Below are 25,860 nucleotides of genomic sequence, written 5' to 3' on the forward strand. Positions count from 1 at the left end.
AATTTAATCACTGGCAGAGAAGCAGCACACGCAAGCGCATGGGGCACTGTGGCGCTCCAGCTTACCGACCTCCCTGGCCACCGCAGACCTCTAACTTTTCATGTCTTGCCCGAAGCTGCTGCCTGTTGCTCTCAGGACACTGGGGTCCAGCTCCTCATGCTGAACGGTCTTCCTCCATGTGTCCTCTTAATTCTGAGTACGAGGCCTCCACCACGAGCTGCTTCAGAGCCGTGCCCGAAAACCCCCATCTGTTCCTGCGAAGCACCTGCCCGACTTCTTCCCAGCTAGTCCAGGGCCTCCCCACAATTAGAAAGCATAGATGCTATGGTCCAACACAAGGAGAGAGAGAAAGTAAGAGACAGCAGAGAGCAGAGGATGGGAACAAGGAGGAAGGGAGGAGCAAGAAGGGAAGAGAAAAAGAGGCAGCTTGGTCTCCGGAGGCCAGGGGCGAATTTTCTTCCCTTTACACACAAACATTTGTTCCCGGCCCTGACTGAGACAAGGCCAGGAGCAGTGTGCAGCCTCTGTGGAGGAGGCCTCAGGACCCGCTGGTGCAGCCCTTTTGGTTGGGTGAGTGGCACCTTCCCTCACCCCGCCCAGCTTGACTCTGGGATCTCGCTGGCCACTCAGCCTGGCTCTGGAGAAATACAAGCTGGACCCTGCAACCGTCTCCTGATAAAGCCCCAGAGACTCCTGTGGGAGGGAAAGCAGAAGATGGCCCAAGTCCTTGCAGCCCTGCGCCTGTGCAGGAGACCAGGAGGAAGCTCCTGGCTTCTGACTGGCACAGCTTCAGCTGTTGTGGCCATCTGGGGAGTGAACCAGTGGATGGAAGACCTCTCTCTCTCCCTGCCTCGGTCTCTCTGTAACTTTGCCTTTCAAACAAATAAACAAACCTTTTAAAAAATCAGTTCAACAAGATATTTGTCTTGCACTGTAGATTTCTTGGTTTCAAGCATGAGAAACAATCCTGAAGGACTTAAGGAAGAACATTTTGGAAGGCTATGTCAGGGCTCACGGAATCTTGGAAGAGCTGAGGACACAAACTCAGCCAGACGTGAAGAAGAAAGTCAGGGCATGGTCAAAGTGGATGTTCCCTTGAGGCCTAGCAGCTTTGCATGTTCCAGTAACCGGGAAGCATCCAGAGATCTTAGGTTTACAAATACATGAGCTCACCTGGCCCACGTACCCACAGGATACTGTTACTTTTCATTGTTTTAAAATATCTGAGAGGAGGCAGGAAATTGGGGAAGAGATTACCATGCCACTGGGGATACCAACTGAGGAGTGCCTGGCTCTGCATCTGATTCCCGCTTCCTGCAAACCTGCATCCTGGCAAACAGCAAATGACGACTCATATCACTGGGTCCCTGCGATCCATGGGTGAGACCCAGACTGAGTTCTGGGTTCCTGGCTTTAGCATGGCCCAGCCTGGGCTCTTGTGGGCATTTGGAGAGAGAACCAGGAGATGGGTGATTTCGCCTTCTCTCTCCTTTCAAATAAAAGGAAACCAATGTAGCTTTTGGAAACCTGAGAGCGATTACTTAGGAAGGAAGCAAAGTAACTTCAGCTTACCTTTTGAATGTTCACAGTCCAAGGTGGGGCAGCCTCTTTGATCTAGGAAACCTGTGAGGCTGGAGGACGGCAGAGAGACGATCGCATGTGAGCCTGGAAGCAGACAGAGAGTGGAAGCATGTTCTGCTTACATATCCAACCCTTGGAGAGAACCACGGTCCAAGAGCAAGCTCCCAGGGACCCAAACACCTCCCTCTAGGCCCACCACCCAGAGGGCATACGTAGATAGGGTCTCTATTCTTCATCCATCAACCTTGAATGTGAATCCTTCAATCACTAGTAAAAGACATTGGGATTTAACCATTTGCATGAGTTTAGTGAGCAAATCCTGCTGAAGTCGTAAAGTTTTCTCCAGAGTAGTATATACCTGCAAACGCTTACATGTTATATACTATGTCCCAGGAACTCTTCTCGGTGCGTTCCACGTATTAATTCACATTCACTTAATCTCTAATAAAAGGCCCATTAAAAACTGACAGCATGGTTCAGTGACTTGCTATAAATCACCAAGTTAATTAGCACCGGATGAATTGACATCATTTACTTGTGAAATACATCCAGGACTGGGTGTCATTGGGATAAGGAATCTATGGAGAATGTTAAGAAACAAAATCCCAGATTAGCGGCTCTGGACATGTAGTGCTCAGACCAAGAGCACACGCGTGAGGTGGAAGCGTTCCTCCCAAGTCAAACTCTGGGTGTGGCCCAGAAACCCGAGTTTCAGCAGCACAGGTGGCCGTGATGTGTGCTCTGAGCTAGAAACACAACCACGAAAGTCCCATCACTCACGAGCGCGAGGGAGCAGAGCTGCACTGGGACGAAGGTGCATTTTTTAGAAAGTAAGGGGTTGAGATCTTCAGCCTTGTCTTTGGGGTTTGTTTGCAGAGTTCTCCTTCCTTAGGTGAACTACTTCTCTCCCACAGCAATACAATCAGGAGACTGCTGAGGCCCCTAGCCCAGGACCCTGCTCAGTCTTGGGCACATGACACTGCAGACTTTCCTAATTTCCTATTGACAGGGCTTTAGGAATTGTTCCTGGCATGGGCATGGAACCAAAGTCAGGGCATTTGGAACTCCCTCACCCGACCCCAGGACCCACCTTTAGTGGTGGTAGAGAGAGTGCTTTGCTCTCTGCGTTATGGTCATGGCGACAATGCTGAGTGGGGGACGCTGTCTCCTAATTCCCCCTGCCCTGTGCAAACAGCCCACCTTTGGGGAAAAGAGGAGATCTAGAGCAACCCAAGAAATGGAAAGACAGGGCAGCAGCCTTCGAGACCCTGCTTCTGTCATCCTGAAACCAGCCCCACCCTCAATCTTCCAGCTGCACAAACCCATCCACTCAGACTATTTCCCCTTGCAGCACAAAGCATGCTGGCTACTGACCTCGAGGTAGGAAGACACTGACCCAGTTCATAACTGGAGTTTCATTTTCTGGTCTGTAGTACTTTAGCAGCGCAGAAGCGCTCCATTCAAATTACACTATTCCACTATGTCATACCTTAAACATTGTGTAACTAGTTCAAGATGTTTGGACTTTTTGTGCTGCTGGTCCATAAGCTATTTTTTTTTTCCTGAGCCCGAGCTGCCACATCCATCTGTCACCAGAGGGCTATGGCACTTTTGTTCCCTGCAGCTGGCAGCTGCCACAGAAAATGTCCACTCCAAACTCCCGGCTCCTTTGGGAATTTATTCACTTGGAAGGAAACAGTATGTCCAGCACGGGCAGCTCTCTTTCCTGTTTGCTTAACCATAAGAAAGCTCACATACGCAGGAGGCACTGGATAAATACTTATTGGATAAATGGAATGTAAACCAGGAGCAACCTAAAATTGTAATAGGTTTTTAAAACACAAAACGTTTCATTTCAGCTGCAAACTGTCGCCCGCCTGCAGGAATTTAGGAAATGCATTCAGTCTGGCAAACATTCAGTGAAGTTACAGTATCAGAGGTTGGATCCTTGAGTCTTTCAGCCTTAGGCAAGCAGTCACAGTGCCTGTGTCACTCAGCCCCGTGCCTGGGCTTGCCAGGTGGTGGGTGTGCTGTGTACGTCTGACCCCGTCTCACCCGCTCGGCTGTCCAAGTGGATTACTGTGTTGTCTTGGCTCCAGGCTGAGGCTGGCTGACACGTGTGTTTCTGCCATGTTTATGGCCGCCGAGATTCCCGCCCCTGCGGTGCCGAGCACAGCACTCTGAGGTAGCACCCTGATGGGATAGAAATCCAGGGAAGGGTGAGCTCTGGAACTCCCGTTCATTCCCACGGCAGGACCAGATTCTCTTCACGGTTGCAGTTTTCACTGTGTTTCTCTTAACATTTTCAAAAACTGGTTTTGTTAAGCAGAGAGCAATTAGGTTCCCTGGCTAGTTCATCAATTTTTTTCTCCTCAAGGCAAACTGATTTGACCTGCAAATGTAAGTGTCTTTTGGATGGGAGTCTGAGAAAGATACAGCTCATAACATACACCCTTGGAAACAATGTGTACAACTGTGATTTTAATGTATTCCAGATGCAGTTCGCTCATCCTTTCTGGAAATTCCAGGCATTCCTGGAACAGAAAAGACTGTGTCTTTGGAGTTTAGAATCAATAACCTATTTCTGAAGGGCTGTGATGAGTTGGTACTACTGCTAGCTCAGCACCTTAACCTGCCTGTTTTGTTGCTGGGTTCGCTTTGGGTGATTCCATTAAACATCCCACCTAAGTGGAGTTGATCAAATAGCTAAAAGGCTTCCAGATGCTTAGAAGTGTGAAACCCACCTAATATCCTTCCAGAGCGTTCACTGGATGTCAGGACTGTCCAGCGTCCACACGGCACAGCCTGGTATTTGCACTCAGGCCCGATCCTTCCCTGGGGCAGATGACACACTACTGGCTGTATCTGAGGGATCTTGCTGTGAATGCCACACCCGCATGGCTCTCTGAAGACATCCCTCTTCTGTTTCAGAACAAAAGATTATCCTGTAGATCTGTTTCTGCAGATGAGACTTTTTGTTTCAGTTTTGGAAATCTTCTGGCCTCCCTTTAAGCGGTTGAGTCATATTGCTCCTGCTGGAAACACACAAGTTCCAATCTGCCAAAGCAAAGTGTCAAAGCGATCAGCGCGGACATGTCCCTGGGAGGGTTTGTCATGCCCTGAGGATGCTGGAGACCTTCTCTTTGCGCATTTACCAGGTACCCACTGAATGGTGCAGCAGGCACTCCCTTTTGGGTGTGGGGACCTTTGGGAATGCAAACTATAACAACCAAGACATCCTGCCTACATAGTTTTATACAGGTGTGTACTTTCACAAAACAAAAATTAGCTGATTTTTTTTGAAATTTAAGAAAGTTATATACCATCAAGGATGATCACAAGGCAGGATAAAATATTTTTAAGGAGGTGGGTATTGCGGCACAGTATGTTTAGCCACCACGTGGGGTCCCTGCATGGCATAGCAAAATGCCTTGGTTAAGTCCCTGCTGCTCCATGCTTCTGATCCAGTTTTCTGCTAGTTTGCCCGGGAGTCGGCAGAAGATGGCCCAAGTACCTGGGTTCCTGCCCACATGTGGCAAACCCAGATGGAGTTCCTGGCTCCTGGTTTCAGCTTCGCCTATCACCAGCTGTTGTGGGCTTTTGGGAAGAGAACCTCTCTCAGTCTGCCTCTCCCTCTCTGTTTGTCAGTCTACATTTCAAATAAATAAATAAATGTTTAAAAAGTATTTTTAAGGATACAATCAATATATTAGTTATCGCTTAAATGTAGATATGAAGTATATCCACTGCTTTTTTTTTAAAAAAAAAGATTTATTTATTTACTTGAAAGTCAAAGTTACACAGAGAGAGAAGGAGAGGCGGGGGGGGAGGGTGTCTTCCATCTGCTGGTTCGCTCCCCAGATGGCCACAACGGCTGGAGCTACGCTGATCTGAAGCCAGGAGCCAGGAGCCAAGAGCTTCTTCCAGGTCTCCCACGTGGGTGCAGGGGCCCAAGGACTTGGGCCATCTTCCAGACCATAGCATCTTTCCCAGACCATAGCAGAGAACTGGATCAGAAGAGGAGCAGCTGGGACTAGAACTGGTGCCCATAGGCGCAGAAGGCCAGGGCTTTAATCCACAGCACTACAGCACTGGCCCCATCTCCACTGCTTTAATCCTGAACAGCAGCTGTCGAGTTGAGCTCAATAGTTTTCAGTTGTGTAAACACCATTAACTGAAACTTTTAGAAGTTACTGATTTGGGGCTGGCGCTATGAGGTAGTAGGCTAAGCCTCTGCCTGCAGTGCTGGTATCCCTAATGGGCAGTGGTTCGTGGCCCAGCTACTCCTTGTCCAATCCAGCTCTCTGCTATGGCCTGGGAAAGCAGCAGCAGATGGCCCGAGTTCTTGGGCCCTTGCACCCACGTGGGAGACCTGGAAGAAACTCCTGGTTCCTGGCTTCAGATTGGCCCAGTTTTGGACATTGTAGCCATTTAGGGAGTGAATCAGTAGATGAAAGACTCCTCTGTCTCTCCCTCTCTCCATCTGTGACTCCACCTCTCACATAAATAAATAAAATTGGGGGCTGGCACTATGGCCTGAAGCGCTGGCATCCCATATGGGCGCCAGTTCGAGACCCGGCTGCTCCACTTACAATCCAGCTATCTGCCATGGCCTGGTAAAGTGGTAGAGGATAGCCCAAGTCCTTGGGCCCTAGCACCTGCATGGGAGACCCAGAAGAAGCTCCTGGCTTCGGATCAGCACAGCTCCGGCCGTTGCAGCCAATTGGAGAGTAAAACCATCAGATGGAAGACCTCTCTCTTTCTCTGTCTCTCCTCTCTCTGTGTAACTCTGACTTTTAAATAAATAAATAAATAAATAAATATTTTTTTAAAAACAAAGAATAAATAAAATATTTTTTTAAAAAGGGGGGAGGGGCGACGCCATGGCTCAATAGTCTAATCCTCCACCTGCGGTGCCGGCACCCCGGGTTCTAGTCCCAGTTGGGGCGCCGGATTCTGTCTTGGTTGCCCCTCTTCCAGTCCAGCTCTCTGTTATGGCCAGGGAGTGCAGTGGAGGATGGCCCAAGTGCTTGGGCCCTGTACCTGCATGAAGGACCAGGAAAAGCACCTGGCTCCTGGCTTCGGATCGGCGCAGCATGCCGGCCGCAGCGGCCATTGGAGGGTGAACCAACGGTAAAGGAAGACCTTTCTCCCTGTCTCTCTCTCACTGTCCACTCTGTCTGTGAAAAAAAAAAAAAAAAAAAAAAAGACTGATTCAATTGGCTCTCCCGAATAATTGAATCTAATTCTTTTTTTGGCTTATCTATCTGAGCCATGTGTCTCTGCTCAGGTCTATCCCACGTTTCCTGATATTGACCTGAACTGTCTTGAAAACCTTTTTCCCTCCTGTGTGTCGCATCCTGAAACATTCCACGCTGTCAGTAGAATGTAAGGCTTGGATTTAGGAAATCACAGAAGCCTCTGAAGTAGATTCAGGAGTGACTTTTCCCCTCTGCCCTAATTGCACATTCCTTATTCTTATCTTTGCTGGCTGTCTGACTCCGTTCTAATACCTACCTCCACCAGCCTATGCCAATAACTCTGGACACACCTCCCTGGATGGTGCTCTCTTGGATAGCTTGATCACACATGGAGCTAACAGGGAGTAATCTCCAGTTCCCCACCTGACCCAGTCCTCACAGCCTCACGGCTTGTCCACAGGGCTTATCCGCTAACAGTAGGTTTCTAAGAGATACTTGAAACTCTCATTTTTAAAAAACTGCTTCACCTACATAGGCAGCAAAGAGAGAGAAGGAGAGAGATTTACCAACTGCCCATTCATGCCTCAGATGTCCACAACAGCCAGGACTCTGCCAGGCAAAAGCCAGGAGCCCTGAATTCCATCTGGGTATTCTGCATGCGAGGCAAAAACCCAAACACTCAAGTCATCATCTGCTGCCTCCCGGGATGCGCTAGCAGCAGTTGGATCGGAAGCAGAGCGGCCAGGGCTCAGACTCACCTTCCCAAACGGGATACATGAGTCCAAGTGGCAGCTGGTGGAGGCAGGTGAAACCAATGAAAGGTCTTCTACGTGGATACAGGTAAAAATTCCTTTCCATGTCACATGCCACATCTTACTCAATGTGCCATCAGTGTCAGGCTACTTATTTTGGGACACATAGGAGATCAGACAAATCCCATGACACCACTTGTGTCCTGGATGGAGATTTTCAGGTTCAGCCAGTACCAGTACTGCTGCTTCCAGGGGGAGGGGGGTTGGTTAAGAGGGACAAAACCATACAATTAAGTTTCACGATAGAGATCCTGAAGAAGAAATGAGAGGTGCTCACTGTGACTTCAGTTTAATTGAAACACACCCTGAATATTAAACAAAACCAAAATGATTACTTCGACCTGAACTTGAGAAGAATTAGAGACTATGAACTTAATGATGCCACCCACCCCCACACTACACAATAAGCACCTATTAACTTCTTCCAGAGCTTACTACGTCTCTGAAACAATGCAGGCCTGCCCAGCGGATGTGGCAGAACAGGATCCTGCACTCTCTGTGGTGCAGCTGTGACTGTGTGCATTGCTAACAGCTCTGCTCTACTTCCTGCTGTTTCCATTTCACTTTTTTTTTTAAATCACTGTCATATATATAATGACTTAGGACTTTTACTTCCAGAGTGGGTCACCAAGAGCATTCACATCTGAAGCTTGACCAAAGAGGAAAACTCTCATTTGACCTCAGTGATGTTTTACAGACAGGTTTCTACGTCTTGCTAGAATTCTGAAATGAAGTAACAGTTTTTTATTCAAAAAAAAAAAAAAAAAAAACTAAAAACAAAAGGGGTTAAGATGCCAGTTAAAGAGCAGGCATTGGGCTGGCACCACGGCTCACTAGGCTAATCCTCCGCCTTGCAGCACTGGCATACCGGGTTCTAGTCCCGGTCGGGGTGCCGGATTCTGTCCCAGTGGCCCCTCTTCCAGGCCAGCTCTCTGCTGTGGCCAGGGAGTGCAGTGGAGGATGGCCCAAGTGCTTGGGCCCTGCACCCCATGGGAGACCAGGAGAAGTACCTGGCTCCTGGCTTTGGATTGGCGCAGCGTGCCGGCCGCAGCGGCCATTGGAGGGTGAACCAACAGCAAATGAAGACCTTTCTCTCTCTCTCTCTCTCTCTCTCTCACTGTCCACTCTGTCAAAAAAAAAAAAAAAAAAAAAGCAGGCATTGTGGTGCAGTGGGTCAAGCCGCTTGGGATACCAATGTCCCATATAGGAATTCCTGCAATCCAGCCCTGGCTCTACTATTTTTTTTTAAAGATGTATTCATTTATGAAAAGTCAAAGTTACAGAGAGAGAAGGAAAGACAGAGAGAGAGAGAGAGAGACAGACGAGAGATCTTCCATCCGCTGCTTCACTCCCCAAATGGTCACTACAGCCAGGGCTAGTCCTCCCAATCTCCTATGTGGGTACAGGGGCCCAAGCACTTGGGACATCCTCCACTGCTCTCCTAGGCACATTAGCAGAAAGCTGGATCACAAGTGAAATAGACGGAACTCCAACCATTGGCCATATGGGATGCTGGTGCTGAAGATCATGGCTTAACCTGCTGTGCCACGCACCAGCACGCTGGCTCCACTTCTGATTCAACTTCCTGCTAACGTACCTGGGAGGCAGTGGATGATGGCCCAAGTGCTTGGATTCCTGCTACCCATCAGGGAGACACAGATGGAGTTCTTGCTCCTGGCTTTAGGCTGGTCCAGCCTTGTCTGCTGGGGAGTAACAAGCATTTGGAAGATCTCTGGCTCTTGTTGTCTCTGTTGCTCTGCCTTTCTAGTAAGTAAGTAAGTAAGTAAATACCAAAACCTTTCTACAAAGACACCACCTCCCACATCAGACTGCCCGAGTCTGATTCCCAGCCTTGGTTCTGGATTCCACCTTCTGCCAGGACAGCCCCTTGGACGCAGCAGTGATGCCCCCAGCATTTGGTTTCCTGCTACCACATGTGAGACCTGGGCTGAGTTCCTGGCTATTTTGGGCATTTGCGGAGTGAACCAGCCAAGGGGAGCTCTCTCTATCTTTCTATTTGTCTTTGCCTCTCACAAAAACAAAAGAAGAACATTTACATTAATAGACTTCATGTTGTACAAATTAAAATATTTTTTAGTACACTGCACTAACTTATCTTCAAATAATTCTAAACACATTAACTGTGGCCCTTTGGAGTTTTCATACTTCAGAAAGAAGGTGAGGCACAAGCAGACAGGACCCTCTGGACCAGAGAGCCCTGATGATGGATAGGGCTGAGCCACCCAGCACAAACTGGCCTGGGAAGCACCCATCTCTGTGGGCACCCTGGGAAGTTGTCAGACAGGGGGCAGCACATGGTCTATCACATCTTCAGGATTGGAGATGGCTTAGTCCAGCTTACAGTATGGGAGGTTTACAGCCCAAGATGGCGCGGCCCCATTGGTCTGGCATCTGATGAGGGGGGAATTTGTGTGCAGGGAGGAGAACTTGGTAAGCCAGGAAATGAAGGAAGAAAAGCTGGGCTGAACTCAGCCCATATAAAAACCCTCCCCTAAGAACAGACTTCCAAGGGTGAGCTTCCAACGACCTAATGACCTCCAAGTGGGCCCAGCTCCCAGATGGCATAATCAGAACAAGTCTCCATGTTAAATTATTAATCATTAGCCTTAATCCATTAACCACTAACATGAACCTCTGGGTACCAAGCCTTCCAATACACTAGCTTCTGGGGAACTTCCAAACTTTCCCAACTATTATCCAAATCTTAACAGTGGCTAAAGGTGAGTTTTGGTTATCTTGCACAGCTGAGTGATCAACACATGGCAATGATGTGTTCGTTCCCAACCTTCTAATTTCAAGACTTAAAAAAAAAAAAATTAAGACCTAGAGCAGTGATATCAGTCAGGTATGTGACCAATGGAAGCTATAGGGTGAGTCATATACATCTCTGTACACAGAGCAGGATATGTACGATGCAAACAACTTGTAGTTACTATGCACATACAATCCAGGACAGGTTTCTTATCTGATTAGCTTTTTAAAAAGAATTTAAATGTTTAAAAAAAATTGATTTATTTAAAAGGCAGAGCAACAGAAAGAGAGGGAGACAGAGAAAAAGAGAGATCTTCCATCCACTGTTTCACTCCCCAAATGCCCACAACAGCCAGGACTGGGCCGACTTGAAGCTAGGAGCCAGGAATTCCATCTGGGTCTCCCATGTGGTGGCAGGGGCCCAAGAACTTGGGGTATCCTATGAGCATTCCTAGGCACAAAGCAGGACCTGGATAGATCAGAATCAGAGCCCTCTGATACAGGATACCAGTGTCACAAAAGACAGCTTAACAGGTGCACTGAATGCCAGTCCTTAGCATTTACTTTTTTTAAAAAAGGATCTCAAAATGTATCATATTCTGTACCATGGATATTAATTGTTTTCTAGTCTGGAATGTGTGTATGTGTGTAGGCACATTTGAATATTCTGATATCACTGATCTTCACATCCAAAAATTATGCTATCTACAGTCTTTTAAATATGTAGCTGGAAAACCATAATTAACATATACTATGAACATGTAAACATAGCTGTTGAAGTCACTATTTCAGTAGCTTGTCTGTGTTCCAAGTCCTACTTTTTTCTCTCACAAATGTCTTAAGCCCATTCCCAATAGCTGTAGGATATAGGGGATACGATATAGCTAATGCAACACTTGAGGTGGAGAGACTGTAGAAATGCTTGCATAGAAATCCAGAATAGGGGCCGGCACTATGGCTTAGCAGGTAAAGCCATGGCCTGCAGTTCCAGCATCCCATATGGGTGCAGGTTAGAGTCCCAGCTGCTCCTCTTCAAACCCAGCTCTCCGCTATGGCCTGGGAAAGCAACAGAAGATGGCCCAAGTCCTTGGGCCCCTGCACCCGTGTGGGAGACCTGGAAGAAGCTACTGGCTCCTGGCTTCAGATAGGCAAAGCTCTGGCCATTGAAGCCAACTGGGGAGTGAACCAGCAGATGGAAGACTGACTTCTCTCTACCCTCATCTTCTCTCTGTAACTCTGACTGTGAAATAAATAAATAAATCTTGAGAAAGAAAGAAACCCAGAATATCTCAGGCTGCCTGTGGTGATCTCAGAGTCGGCCTCTTCGCTACCAGGAGGGAGTAGCTTTAATCTCTCCTTCCTCAGTGTCTGTTGTTGTCTGAAAAATCTGAAACATGGGCCAAGTATACAAAGATTAGCTTCCTGTCTGGCTAGCAAATTATCTTCATTTCTAAAGAGTACAGAAATATTTCTTGGGTCCAGTGCTGTGGCGCAGTGGGTTATGCAGCTGCCTACAATGCCAGCAACCCATACGGGCACTGGTTTGAGTCCTGACTGCTCCACTTCTGATCCAGCTCTCTGCTCAGGAGCCTGGGAAGACAGCAGAAGATCGCCCAAGTGCCTAGGCCCCTGCACCCATGTGGGAAACCCGGATGAAGCTCCTGGTTCGTAGCTTCAGATGGGTGCAGCCATCTGGGGAGTGAACCAGTAGATGGAAAATGTTGCGCGCTTGCTCGCTCACTCGCTCTCACTGACAGATCCATGAGAGAAAGAGAAGGCCTCATTCAAGACTGAACCATGTAACAGGCTAGGTGAGCCAATGAAGACGTCATATCTTCAACCGTTTATACCCTTATCGCCTCATCAGCTGGGATTTGTTAAAACAGCTCTCTAAAAAAGTAAAAACCCTAGGAACAGGATACTTGCCTATGTCACTCCTTCTGTCAACCCCAGCCCACAATCGTGGAAACATATTATTCACTCAGTTTACACCTCTGAAAGGAAGCACAACTCCAAGAGTATGTGTGGGGAGGAAGGGGAGGGGCGGTCTAATGAAATCAACCCCATGATCCTTAAATCATCTTACTTTTCCCAAATGAAGTTTACATCTTAACCGCCAGGCTGAAGTCTCAGAAACCTGGGTACCAAAGCAACAGGCAAGCTGCACTTTTGCTCCATCTGTACTCCCAGGAGAGGCAGTCTAGGAGCCTGTGGCTTGTAGGAACAGCCCCCACTTCCCCGGTTCCCCAGGAAGCAAGGTAACAACCCTTATAGGCCTGATTTCTTTTAGTTATCTGCAAGACAGAGAGAGATCTTTCCTTCATCTGGGAGGCAAGGACCCTGGAACCTGAACTATCACCTGCTGCCTCCTTGGGCACACCTTAACAGGAAGCTGGAAGTGGAAGTGGAGCTGGGACTTAAACTCAGGATGCAGGCTGCCTGGAATGCCAGTGCTGAGGGAACCAAACCCGCTCTTGGGTTACTGAACCTTGGGACAGCTTCTGAGCCATTTGTAGGTGATTTTGCTGTGCAAACATCACAGTCTGCACTTAACAGCATACTACACACCTAGGCTATAAGGCCTCACCTACTGCCACTGGGCTACACACTTGGGCAGCAGGTTATGCCAGTGCATACCACAGGCAACTAAAACACAACGGTGAGTATTTGTATATCTAAACATAGAAAAAATAGTGAAAATACAGTATAAAAGATAAAAATGGGGGTGCATCTGATAAAGCAGTTAAGATGCTACTGGGATGCCCATACCCCATGTAAGAATACCTGGTTCAATTCCCTCCCCCTCTCCTGATTTCAGCTTTCCACTAAAGCACACACTAGGATAGCTAACACCATCAGGTGACAGACAGCTCAAGTACTTGGGTCCCTACCATGCATGTGGGATCCCCAGATGGGGTTCCTGACTTCAGACTGGCACTGCCCTGGCTGTCACATGCATTTGTCCAGCAGATGGAAGCTCTCTCTGTCTTCATTGCTCTTACAGATAAATACGACTAATATTAAAACACACACACACACACACACACACACACAACAACAACCTGAGAACTGCTTCTGCAACTGCCTTCTCAAAATTGATTTGCGTTGAAGGGGACTCTCCAGTCGGGAGATCAATCAGAAAGGGGGGAGGAGCCAGATTGGGCTGAACCTGGGAGGAGTGGGATTAGGACGCCCAGGTTCAGCAGCAGCAGGAGGAATGGCAGAGGAGGAGGAACATCCAGGACAAATCCAGGCACCTGTGTAGAACGGAGGCGCTGCGGGGCCAGTCAGAGACAGCCCAGGCCCCCCGGGCTGCAATCAGTCAGCCCACGGTTTTGTGGGTGGGCCAGGAGCCGGTGCACTCTCGGTGCACCTCACAGCCTGGAAGAGTCCATTACAGCCCAGCGTGGTTTCCGTTTCCCCAGAGGATTCTCAGCCTCCCGCGGGCCAGGCGGTGCAGCCAGTTCCTAGGTGTGCTGTCCATCTCCCCAGGAATCTCGCTGCTCGCTTCCTTCTTTTTCTTCTCAGGGACAAAGCCCAGCTGTATACCATAGCCTGGGGCATTTGTGTTTCTACTGTGCCTGATGAAAGGGAAGTGACTTCTGGTTTGTGAGACAAGAGAAATCCCTCAGTTCCCAAAGGCAGCAATGTCAGCACCAAGCGCCAGTGTCTCAACAGAGACCACAAGTAAGAAATCACTGGGGATCCAGCTTCCTGCTAATGCATACCCTGAGAGACAGCAGGTGATAGCTCAAGTGCTTGGGTCTAGGTGAGAGACCCGGATGGGCTTCCTGGCTCCTGCCCCAGGACTGGTTGCTGTATGGAAATTAAACCAGGGCACGTGATGTGGGCAATGAATCTATTAATTTTTTAGATATTTATTTAGAGAGTCAGAGTTAGAGAGGGAGAGAAAAAGACAGAGAGGGAGAGGAAGAGAATCTTCCATCTGCTGGTTCACTCCCCAGACAGCCGCAAGAGCCAGTGCTGGACCTGGCTGAAGCCAGGGGCTTTTTCCAGGTCTCCCATATGCGTGGTAAGGGCCCAGGTACTGGGGTCATCCTCTGCTGCTTTCCCAGGTGATTTAGCAGGGAGCTAGATTCGAAGTGCAGTATCTGGGACACGAACTAGTGCCCATATGGGATGCCAGTGTCACAGGCGGCGATTTTACCTGCTAAGCCACAACGCCGGCTTATATATTAACTTTTGATTCAGGTTCTTGTCTGCCACAAAGACAGAAACTCCAAGTGGAGACAGATATCATGTGCAACTAGGAACAGAGTTGATTAAGCTGAGAGGGAATAAACATATTCAAATGCAAATACGGGGCCGGCACCATGGCTCAGCAGGCTAATCCTCCACCTAGCGGCGCCGGCACACCAGGTTCTAGTCCCGGTCGGGGCGCTGGATTCTGTCCTGGTTGCCCCTCTTCCAGGCCAGCTTTCTGCTGTGGCCCGGGAGTGCAGTGGAGGATGGCCCAAGTCCTTGGGCCCTGCACCCTATGGGAGACCAGGAGAAGCACCTGGCTCCTGCCTTCGGATCACCGCGGCGGCCATTGGGTATGCAAACTGATGGGGTCTTAGCCTGTGCCCTCCTGAATTTGGTAAGTGTATCCTGGGAAGGTGGGTGTAGCAAATTGACAGTTAAAGAGACAACATCATTTTGAGAGACAATGGTTTCTGCTTGCTTGAACTTTAACTGTCTAGCTACACACCATAATCAGATGGACAATCTTGTCTCTATGCCGCTCTGCCTTTCAAATAAAAATAAATGAATAAAAACTTTACAAATGTTCACAATGAAAATCCTAAATACTTAGAATTTTTTTAACAGGGACCACCTGTGGCGTAGCTGATTAAGAAAAGGCCTGCCACGCCAGCACCCCATATGGACAAGGGTTCCAGATCCAGCTGCTCACTTCCAATCTAACTCCTTGCTGTGGCTTGGGAAAGCAGCAGAAGATGGCCCAAGTCCTTGGACCCTGCACCAGTGTGGGAGACCCGGATGAAGTTCCAGACTCCTGATTTCAGCCTGGCACAGCCCTGGCTTTTGTGGCTATCTGGGGACTGAGCCAGTGAATGGAAGATCTCTGTCTCTCCCTCTCTCTCTGTAACTCTGACTTTCATATAAATAAATAACAACTCTAATTCTAAAAAATGAGCTGGAGCTGGGCCCATCCAAAGCTAGGAGCCAAGAGCTTCTTCCAGGTCTCCCACGTGGGTGCAGACACCCAAGGACTTGGACCATCTTCTGATGCTTTCTCAGGCACGTTAGCAGGAAGCTGAATCAGACATGGAGCAGCCGATTCGAATGGGGGCCCCGTATGGGATGCCGGCGCTGCAGGCCGGAACTTTAACCCACTGTGCTACAGCGCTGGCAGTAAAAAATAGTTTTAACAGCTTTGTTTGTAGAGGAAATACGGCCACAACCAGAAACAAAGAAAGAGAAGCAGACCCCTCCTCCCAACACAGACCTTGAAAAGTGGCTGTTCGCAATTAACTAGTGAAGCAGCTGCCCCCTGTTATCTTGTCTAGGGAGGGAAGACGTCCTAAATTCTGCTTCTGTCAACTCCATCATAAATCTGTCCTAATGAATCTGCCCCTGAGATCTCCTATACAAACATACTGGGCCCACTGAACATTGGTAGTGTGGTCCTGAGTCATGTAGGCTGCAATTTAAACCCACCAATGCTGTAACAGCTAAGATACACTGCTGATGAACCCATAAATATTGTAAGAAACTTGGGATTGTTGCTCAGTTCTCAGGAAATGATTCCAGCTGAGCCCGCTGGCGTAATAAACTGCTTGATCCTCTACAGTCTCTGGTGCCTGTTTGAATGGAGGGAGTTTTCCCACCCAGGTTTCTGCAACATGTTGAAATGTAACTCATATATCATACAAGTCACCCACCTAACCCATACATATCAATGATTTTTCCAGCAGAGATATACTATGGTATTGACTTTTAATTATTTTAAATTGTTTATTTATATATTGGGAGAGTGAACCAGTGAATGGAAGATCTCTGTATCTGTATTTCCATTCCACTGAAATAAAATAAAATTTAAAAAATCAAAACAAAACAAAAACCCTGTTTTGATTGCAGACAAGGGTGTTTAATATCATCATCCTCTGTCAGTGGAGCCTCAGCCTAGGTGTCCTCCCAACTCCTGCTGCCATTAGGCATTGGGGCCAGGCAAACCCTAGTGTGTGGGCAGGCTCCATCTCTCCCGCTCCTGGCCAAGCCCCAAGCATGTGTAGCTGCAGGTTTTTTCTGTTTTGAGATCTCAGGGACTGCGGAAATGGCATTGGGTGCCAGGGCCAGAGGCCTTCAGATAGAAGCCCTGCATTTGGCACAAGAGTGTGAGGCCTGGCCCACACAAAGAAGTAAGTTTCCCGACGGCCAGCGCAAGCCACCTTGTCCCCATGTACCCTCCTGGACGCATCTCCCAGTTACATTAAGGGAAAACATGCAGGTATTTTTTCCCTACCGATCTTACCTTCAGCCACACGTCTTTCATGAGCAGCACACAGCTTGTCAGAGAAACTGCTGCCTTCCCTGGCTCCCCTCTCCTTCGTTCTCTCTGAGCCGCTGTTCCAGAGCATTCTTCATTATGGGCAGCAGAAGCCGATTCTGGCCTGAGCAGAAAAGGAGATTCCCAAAAACATTCTGGGAGCTCACAGGATCCTGGGAGGGGTAGCGGTCCAAGGTCAGAAGAGACTACACAGCGTAGTCTTCGAGCGTGTCTGGGTTGGCCATCGTTGTTCTATATAGCTGCCACCAACACTGCGCAGAGAGGGTGCTGCAGTCCCCATTATCTTTGGAGACCTGGCACTGCTACCAGAGGGGACTCACTTCCCTCTCATTGCCTTGGGTCACTGGCTTCTGGGTCACACTTTGGACTTGGTGCATCTGACTGGTCAAACCTAAGCACACAAAAGAAATGTGTGTTTGACTTTTAAGAATTTAGCATAGTGGGTAGACCCTTGTCTTCAGACTCAGAGATGGGGCGCCGAATTCTGTCCCGGTTGCCCCTCTTCCAGTCCAGCTCTCTGCTGTGGTCCAGGAGTGCAGTGGAGGATGGCCCAAGTGCTTGGGCCCTGCACCCCATAGGAGACCAGGATAAGTACCTGGGTCCTGGCTTCGGATTGGTGCAGCACGCTGGCCGTAGCAGCCATTTGGAGGTGAACCAACGGATAGGAAGACCTTTCTCTCTGTCTCTTACTGTCTAACTCTGCCTGTCAAAAAAAAAAAAAAAAAAAAAAAGACTCAGAGGGTGAGCAATTCCCCCAGGTACAGGAAAACAGTTCAATGGCGAATAGCCCAGAGTTCCAAATGTCTCCTACAGGTGACATCTGGTGTTCTGAACAGATCTGGGTCTCAGTCTAATGTCATCCAACTTATTTATTTGAAAGTCAGAGTTACACAGAGAGAGGAGAGGCAGAGAGAGAGAGAGAGAGAGAGAGAGAGAGAGAGGTCTTCCATTCGTTGGTTCACTCCCCAGTTGGCTGCAACGTCTGGAGCTGCACTAATCCAAAGCCAGGAGCCAGGAGCTTCCTCCAGGTCTTCCACATGGGTGCAGGGGCCCAAGGACTTGGGCCATCTTCCACTGCTTTCCCAGGCCATAGCAGAGAGCTGGATCAGAAGTGGAGCAGCCGGGACTCGAACCGGCCCCCATATGGGATGCTGGCACTTCAGGCCAGGGCACTAACCCACTGTTTCACAGTACCGGCCCTAATGTCATCCAACTTATACAAATATTCTAAAGTGTGTTAGTCTCCCTCATCTTCTGTTATTAAAATAAAAATACACACTTGGGCAATTACTTCCGATAAATTATTTTAGTGAGGGAAAAGTTGTCACATATAAATCCCATCGCTTGGGTTCGGTGTTGCGGCACAGCAGTTAAGCTGCTTCTTGGGATGCCTGCATCCCACACCAGAGTGCTGGTTCAAGTCCCCTCTACTCTGCTTCCCATCCAACTGCCTGTTAATGCCCCTGGCAGCAGTGGGTGATGGCCCAAGTACTTGGGTTCTTGACTCCTACGTGGGAAATGGAATTCCTGGCTCCTGGCTTTGGCATAGTTCATTCCAGTTTACTGTGGGTATTTGGGAGTGTGCTGAACTGCTGCTCCCTGGGTTCCTATTCTGAACTGATTTTTAGTTTTGTAATTTTCAGTTTTTTTATATTGCCTTTCCTCCTTTAAACTGGCACTTAATTATTTTAACTATGTAAGATAGAAGAAGAGTCAAGACAGAAAAACAACACAGGGAGGAGAAGGCATCTGACTCAGTGGTGAAGTGGCCACTTGAGATGCCGTATCCTGCACTAGAGTGCCTGGGTGTGAGTCCCAGTTCTACTCCAATTCCAGCTTCCCGCTAATGTGTACCTTGGGAGGCAGCAGGTGATGGCTCAGGTAGTTGGATCCTTTCCACCCATGTGGGAGACTTGGACTGAATTCCTGGCTTCTAGCTTTGGCCTAGCCCAGTCCTGGCTCCCACAGGTACTTGAACAGATGACAGGGGGATGGGAGATCTCTGTTTGTATGCATGTCTATCTCTCTCTGGCTTTCAAATAAATAAAATACAATAAAAAAAGTTAAAAATAAAAGCACAGAAAATAACATACCATTTTCCTTAATCAAATCCTACGTTAACAGAGATTTTTGGCATCATCCAGATCATGTGATTTCTAAGGCAAAAAGAATCCTATTTCTTGTCTGTTAGTTGCTTGTGTGTATTCTGCTTTTGAAAAGAAGGTTCACTCTGTTTTAGTCTGTGACATCTCGGAATTTTGTCTGCTTTTATGCTCCTATTTCTCTTCCCTCTCTTTAGTAAGTACTGTCCTTCGAGCTGTCGCTGCTGCTGCCTATTAAACATACCGTCTCATCGTTTCCAGTGACTTTGTGATGAAATCCACTATATTTATTGAATGATTTTGTTTCCTATTTCTATCCCCTCAAACCTAAAGGAAATCAACGAGAAAGAATCGGTGTGCGAATTAGATGCTTGTTTGCCATTAGACAGCAGTTAGTCAGATAAAAGTGATTAGATTCCAGATCTACTAGTTTTCCTTAAGAAAAGCTGTTGGAGGTAAGGTAGCAGGCCACAGTGAAAGAGAAGGCACTGCTGGGGAAGGGGGTGGCAATTTGCATACTTTATTTCCAAATTCTAGAAATCTACCAGCAGGCTCTTGGAGGGAAGTGAACACCTCTGGCCTCCTCCAGCTGGCGGAGGCTGCAGGAGGGAGCAGTGTGGGCCGGAACTGGTGGCCAGCCCGAGGGCGGAGACCAGGGCGGGGTGGTGGTGAGGGCGCTCATCAGCGTTTCTGACCTCACCAGGCGCTGGTGGCAAGCACAGGGCTGCACCCTTCCCGTCACCCATTTTCTGCAAAGCAGGCAGCCGTGGTTGACCCTGTGGTCAAGCAGAAAGCATACTTTTTTTTTTCTCTTCAATATGTGGAAGTGGTGGAGGGACGTATAAGATTTAGGCTTGGCCGGCGCCATGGCTCACTAGGCTAATCCTCCCCCTAGCGGCGCCGGCACACCGGGTTCTAGTCCCGGTCGGGGCGCTGGATTCTGTCCCGGTGGCCCCTCTTCCAGGCCAGCTCTCTGCTGTGGCCAGGGAGTACAGTGGAGGATGGCCCAAGTGCTTGGGCCCTGCACCCCATGGGAGACCAGGAGAAGTACCTGGCTCCTGCCATCGGATCAGCGCGGTGCACCAGCCACAGCGCGCTAGCCGTGGTGGCCATTGGAGGGTGAACCAACGGCAAAGGAAGACCTTTCTCTCTCTGTCTCTCTCTCTGTCACTGTCCACTCTGCCTGTCAAAAAAAAAAAAAAAAAATTAGGCTTAAACATTCTGTGTACCTAAGAACAATAGCTATTACCTCCTGGCACCTCCTGCACTAGCTAGGTGCCCCTTCCTCCCTGTATTGAGAGCACCCACTGAAAGCGATTTATTCCTTCTGTCAGCAGGGAAGGGCCACAAATCCCTCCTCCAGGGGACGGACCAGGGACCCGCCCAAGACAGCTCACTTTGTGATTTTACTTGGGGTTAAAGTGTCCTTGTGAAATGGGAGCTGAGCCAAACCAGAAAAGTCTACTTTATAGCCACATGGGCAGAGATGCCAGAGGCGTGCAACTCCCAGGTGTCAATCACAAACGCCAAACATGAGCGTCAAGGTCACATCAGAGGTAGCACCCCTCAGACCTTAGGGATGAACTCCCCAAACCAGGAAGAAAGGGTGCTGCGCTCTTTACTGGCCCATGACATTTCTACTGTGAAAATCAATCCAAACTAATCCCACCGTGCCTGGGTATGTAGGAAACAATCAATAAAATGATGCAACTGGCTATGAAGCTCAAACTCACAGCCACAGCACCTCCTCCGGCTGGAGGCTGGCTGACGGGCAGTCGCCAGACCAGCAGTGTTGGTGTCTCAGGTACTCACACAGGTCCTTCCTTGCACACTCTCGGTTCACACGTGGTGGGGACTGTGTCTTGATTATTTCATTTCTCTGGAGTTCGCTGTGGTGTTTTCCATAGAAAGCTGTGAAATAGAATCAAGTTATAAGATGAGTTACTACATGTGTTACATGCGCTTTTTAATATTTGTATGAATTCTGACTCTGTGCCAAGACACACGTTAGTGAGAAGGACGATATGAAACAGCGAACATTTGGAAAACACCAAGTTGTAACAGGCACTGACTTTTCTTTGTAATGGTGGTTGCTTTCAAAAGTGAGGAGGAAAGATCCTAACGCCTATTTCTGTGGAGGAAGGGAAAGGCACATTTACTGAGCCAGTCACACTTCCCCTACATTAGCACACGTGGTCCTTTCCACACCCCTGTAAGGCAGCTCTCTCCCTGCATTTTACGGATGAGAAAACAGGGGTCGACAGGTGTTCAGTGAGATTCTGGAGGCCACAAGTGTGTGATGAGCAGGATTCCTACTTAGGCACACTTGGTTTTCCACCTGTGCTGTCTTGCTTTTATTTACCTCCATCGTTTGGCCAGACAGTCAGTTTTGTTTGTGTGGTGATTAGTTGAATCAGCCCACTCCATCTCCAAAGCATTCTGCACACTGTTTCTGGTCCCCAGTGCAAAGGATGGAAAGCTATCTAGCACCCAGACTTTCAACTGATTGAGTCTTTTACATTCAAATCAGTTTAGCACATTTAGGAGACATTTAGGGAAGTGAGACAGCATCTTCCCCCGGCCTAGCACAGAGCATCAGTCCTTTTCCTAACCTGCACTCCTGCAACCTCCTTTGACCACATTTCCAGTCCCTCACATCCACCTTGTGCCTACCAGTGTGTGACACAGGCATTGACTGCATGTCTTCTAGATCTACCGGCGTGTCTGATGTTAACTAGGTTCCACTGGATAGGCAATGTTTCCATGGTTCTTTCTCATCGCTTAGCACACTACAGACATTTAAAGAGTGTATTTTAGGTTGATGGACTCTAATTTCTTCATTAATAATCATGACCAATTTCGCAAGTAGCATTTGATAGGACATAGGAAACCTGAAACTGAAATAGGCCGGTGGTATATAGAGATAGTGAGTCTGACATGATGTTATTTACTCTATTTGGTACTATTTTTTTTTTTAAAGATTTATTGTATGTATTTGAATGACTGAGTTCCAGAGACAGAGGGAGAGACAGAGAGTGAGAGATATTTGGTATTATTTTAATAATATTAGGTATTTGGTCATTAAAGCAAACATTAAAGGTCAAATTATTATTTTAAGACAAAAGAAGTAGGAAATAAGGCCGGCGCCGCGGCTCACTAGGCTAATCCTCCACCTTGTGGTGCCGGCACACCAGGTTCTAGTCCCAGTCGGGGCTCCGGATTCTGTCCCGGTTGCCCCTCTTCCAGGCCAGCTCTCTGCTGTGGCCAGGAGTGCAGTGGAAGATGGCCCAAGTACTTGGGCCCTGCACCCCATTGGAGACCAGGATAAGTACCTGGCTCCTGCCATCGGATCAGCGCGGAGCGCTGGCCGCAGAGCGCCGGCCATGGAGGCCATTGGAGGGTGAACCAACGGCAAAGGAAGACCTTTCTCTCTCTGTCTCTCTCTCTCACTGTCCACTCTGCCTGTCAGATAAATAAATAAATAAAAATTAAAAAAAATAAGTAGGAAATAAGAAAATCCATATGTTGGGCCTGGTGGTGTAGCACAGCGGGTTGACACCCTGGCCTGAAACACTGGCATCCCATATGGATGCCGGTTTGATACCTGGCTGCTCCACTTCCAATCCAGCTCTCTGCTATGACTTGAGAAAGCAGTAGAAGATGGCCCAAATCCTTGGGCCCCTGCACCCATGTGGGAGACCTGGAAGAAGCTCCTGGCTCCTGGCTTTGGATCAGCGCAGCTCCGGCCGTTGTGGCCAATTTGGGAGTGAACCAACAGATGGAAGACCTCTCTCTCTCTCTCTCTGCCTCTCCTTCTCTCTCTGTGTAAGTCTGCCTTTCATATAAATAAATAAATCTTAAAAAAAAAAAAACCAAAAAAAAAAAAAACAAAAAAAACAACTAAAGATGTTGGGCTCACCGCCTGTGGCCGTGTGACTTCTCCTTTCCCTATGACAATTGAGAATTCGTTTCTCCAGCCCTCGTTTTGAGATCTAACCCAACTGAAATCCTTTAAAGGAAGTATATAGTAAATGAAAGGAACGAAGAAGTTCAGATTGGAGAAATGAAACTGATTTCTTATAAATGACAGGTTTCTGAAAACCTTGTGAGGCAGTTGATTCAAGTTATGACAGGGTGCTTCTGCCAAATAAGGCTGTGGGGATGGGCCTTTCTGTGGTCAGCCTGCCATAGCAAGCCACCTGATGCGGTTACTCTTGGTCCACGACTGAACACACAGTGGCCCAGATCTGGATGCGACTTAGGAGCCCAAGAGAGAACAGGAGCAGCAGCCGTATCCTGTACTTCCTCTCTCTTCTTCACTGTGGTGTCTCCAAGGTACCGTGCAACGATGTCCTGTAACAAACATAAAAATCTCTTCTGGCCCCTAAATCTGAAAAAGCCCTAGGGGGGTGGGGGGCTGTCTGTCCTTCCTCACACCGCTGGCTGAGAGTCGCAGCTTTTTTTTTTTTTTTTTTAAAGACATTTATTTATTTGAAAGGAGATGTGATAGCACACACACACACAGAGAGAGAGAGAGAGAGAGAGAGAGAGAGAGAGAGAATGATCATACACTGGCCCATTCCCCTAATGGCTCCAACAGTCAGGACTAGGCCAGGAAGAAGCCAGGAGCCTAGAACCCTGTCCTGGTCTCCCACATGGGAGGCAGCAGTTAAGTACTTGGGCCATCTTACACTGCCTTCCCAGGCACAATGGCAAGAAGCTGGATCAGAAATGGAGAAGCCAGAACTCCAATCGGCTGTCCAATATGCGATGCCAGCGTTCCATGCGGGGGCTTAGCCTGCTGCCTCACCAACACCAAGCCTGGATCACAGCTTTTTTACAACTTCTCTGACCAAGAAGATTTACTTAAAATTCTTTTTCAGGGACTGGGTTGTGGTGTAGCACAGTGCCTGCAACACCAGCATCCTGTATGGGCACTGGCTCACGAATAAATCTTTTTTTTTAATAGAAAGCCTTTATTTAATAAATATAAATTCATGAATAAATCTTTAAAAATTTGTTTATAAAAGTATGTATTATAAAAAACAATAGGTCACTTTTTGTTTTCCAAATACAAAGTTACATTTTCATGTTAAATATCCTTTATAAACCACAGTGCTTGGCTCCATTCTGGTGACTCCCTCCTTCCTTGCGTCCTTTCTCCACACCTCTGAAAATCACTTTTCTACTCTTGTTTAACTAAAGTATGCGCTCTCAGTTATTCAGAGCTTCTAAAAATACCCTTTTAACCAAAGAAGAATAAACCAGTGGAGAGATAAGACAGATGAAAGGGGGCTTCAGCTTCCAGGGGAGGCAAATGTGGGGCAATGCCTAGGAAATACCTGGGGGCGCTAAACCCGGAAAGCACTTTAGTACCGCTGCTTTGTACACAGTCATGTTGGCCATTACGTCCAGTGTCTGTGAGAAGACGCTTCTCCTCTTCCTGGTGCAAGGATAGCACTTTTTCATGGAAAATTTTATGCTCTGTTTTTAGGTAGAAGGGGTGGGGGTGGGGGCCTGCTGTTTCAGAAGTGCCTTCAGCTCAGAATAATCAATCTGCCAAAGTCCTGTGTTCCGAACCCTTCAGCTGCTATGAAGAAGGCTACTATAAACTTCCTGTCCAAGTCTTTTTCTTATTTACTTATTTGAAACGCAGAGAGAATTTCTGTCCACTGGTTCACTCCCCAAAAGCCTGCAAAGGCTGGGGCAGGGCTGGGCCAACGTGAGAGGCAGGAATTTCATCCAGATTTCTCATGAGGGTCACAGGGACTCCAATCATTTTGGTCATCACTGCTGCCTCCTAGGGTCTGCATGGACAGGAAGCTGGAGCTTGGAATTGAACCCTGGCACCGCAGTGTGGGACACGGGTTCCTAGCACAAATGCCTGCTCCATTGTGCAGTCATTTAGCTGACATGGCTTTCATGGGTCTTGGGAGTGGAACTGCCAGTGCAAGGCAGGTGCATTTTTTTAAAAAAAATTTTTTTTGACAGGCAGAGTGGACAGTGAGAGAGAGCGACAGAGAGAAAGGTCTTCCTTTGCCGTTGGTTCACCCTCCAATGGACACCGCGGCTGGCGCACTGCGGCTGGCGCACCGCGCTGATCCGAAGGCAGGAGCCAGGTGCTTCTCCTGGTCTCCATGGGGTACAGGGCCCAAGCACTTGGGCCATCCTCCACTGCCTTCCCGGGCCACAGCAGAGAGCTGGCCTGGAAGAGGGGCAACCGGGACAGAATCCGGTGCCCTGACCGGGACTAGAACCCGGTGTGCTGGCGCCGCCAGGCGGAGGATTAGCCTAGTGAGCCACGGCGCTGGCCTGGCAGGTGCATTTTTAACTTTGTCAGGAGTTGTCAATTTTCTGAAGTAGTTGTATTAGTTTAAACTTCCATCAACAACATATGAAAGCCTCAGCCACCCCTCTACTTAAGATAAATATAAACCAAAGAGGTCTCTATTTACATTTCAGTGTCTTTTCTGTACAGACTTTAACAGAATGTTTGTATTTTTGGTATCATTAAATCCCAAGTACGTGAGTAGCCAAATTGTGGATAATTCTTGCCCAGTTCCCAATATGAAGATTCAAATATGCACAAATACAAGTATTTTGCAGAGACTACAGTCATCTCAGAGGTAGGTATTGTGGCTTCATGGGTTAAGCTGCTGCTTGGGATGCCCACATTCTGTATCAGAGTGCTAGTTTGAGTCTTGCGTCCTCTGTGTCCAATTCTGGCTTTGGTCTGGACCAGCCTTACCTGTTGTGGCCATTTGGGACGTGAACCACACCAGAGAACCTGAGTTCACCTCCCAGCTCCTAGGTTTGGAGTGGCAGCCACCAACATGGGAGACCTACACTGAGTTAGTTAC

General features: G+C 48.2%; 1 long non-coding RNA gene across 1 annotated transcript in view; it reads right to left on the minus strand.

The window, feature by feature from the left end:
• Positions 1–25,860, minus strand: part of LOC127490664 (uncharacterized) — a 54,944-nt gene that overhangs the window by 23,268 nt on the left and 5,816 nt on the right. Inside the window, exons 2-7 of the long non-coding RNA XR_011389677.1 lie at positions 20,813–20,911; positions 20,052–20,183; positions 19,245–19,327; positions 16,863–17,289; positions 4,326–4,638; positions 1,573–1,665 (exon numbers count right to left, since the gene is read on the minus strand). This is a non-coding gene — a long non-coding RNA (uncharacterized lncRNA). The remainder of the gene's footprint in view (positions 1–1,572; positions 1,666–4,325; positions 4,639–16,862; positions 17,290–19,244; positions 19,328–20,051; positions 20,184–20,812; positions 20,912–25,860) is intronic.

The sequence above is a fragment of the Oryctolagus cuniculus genome, chromosome 6 (genome assembly GCF_964237555.1).
Source record: "Oryctolagus cuniculus chromosome 6, mOryCun1.1, whole genome shotgun sequence".
Lineage (NCBI taxonomy): Eukaryota > Metazoa > Chordata > Mammalia > Lagomorpha > Leporidae > Oryctolagus > Oryctolagus cuniculus.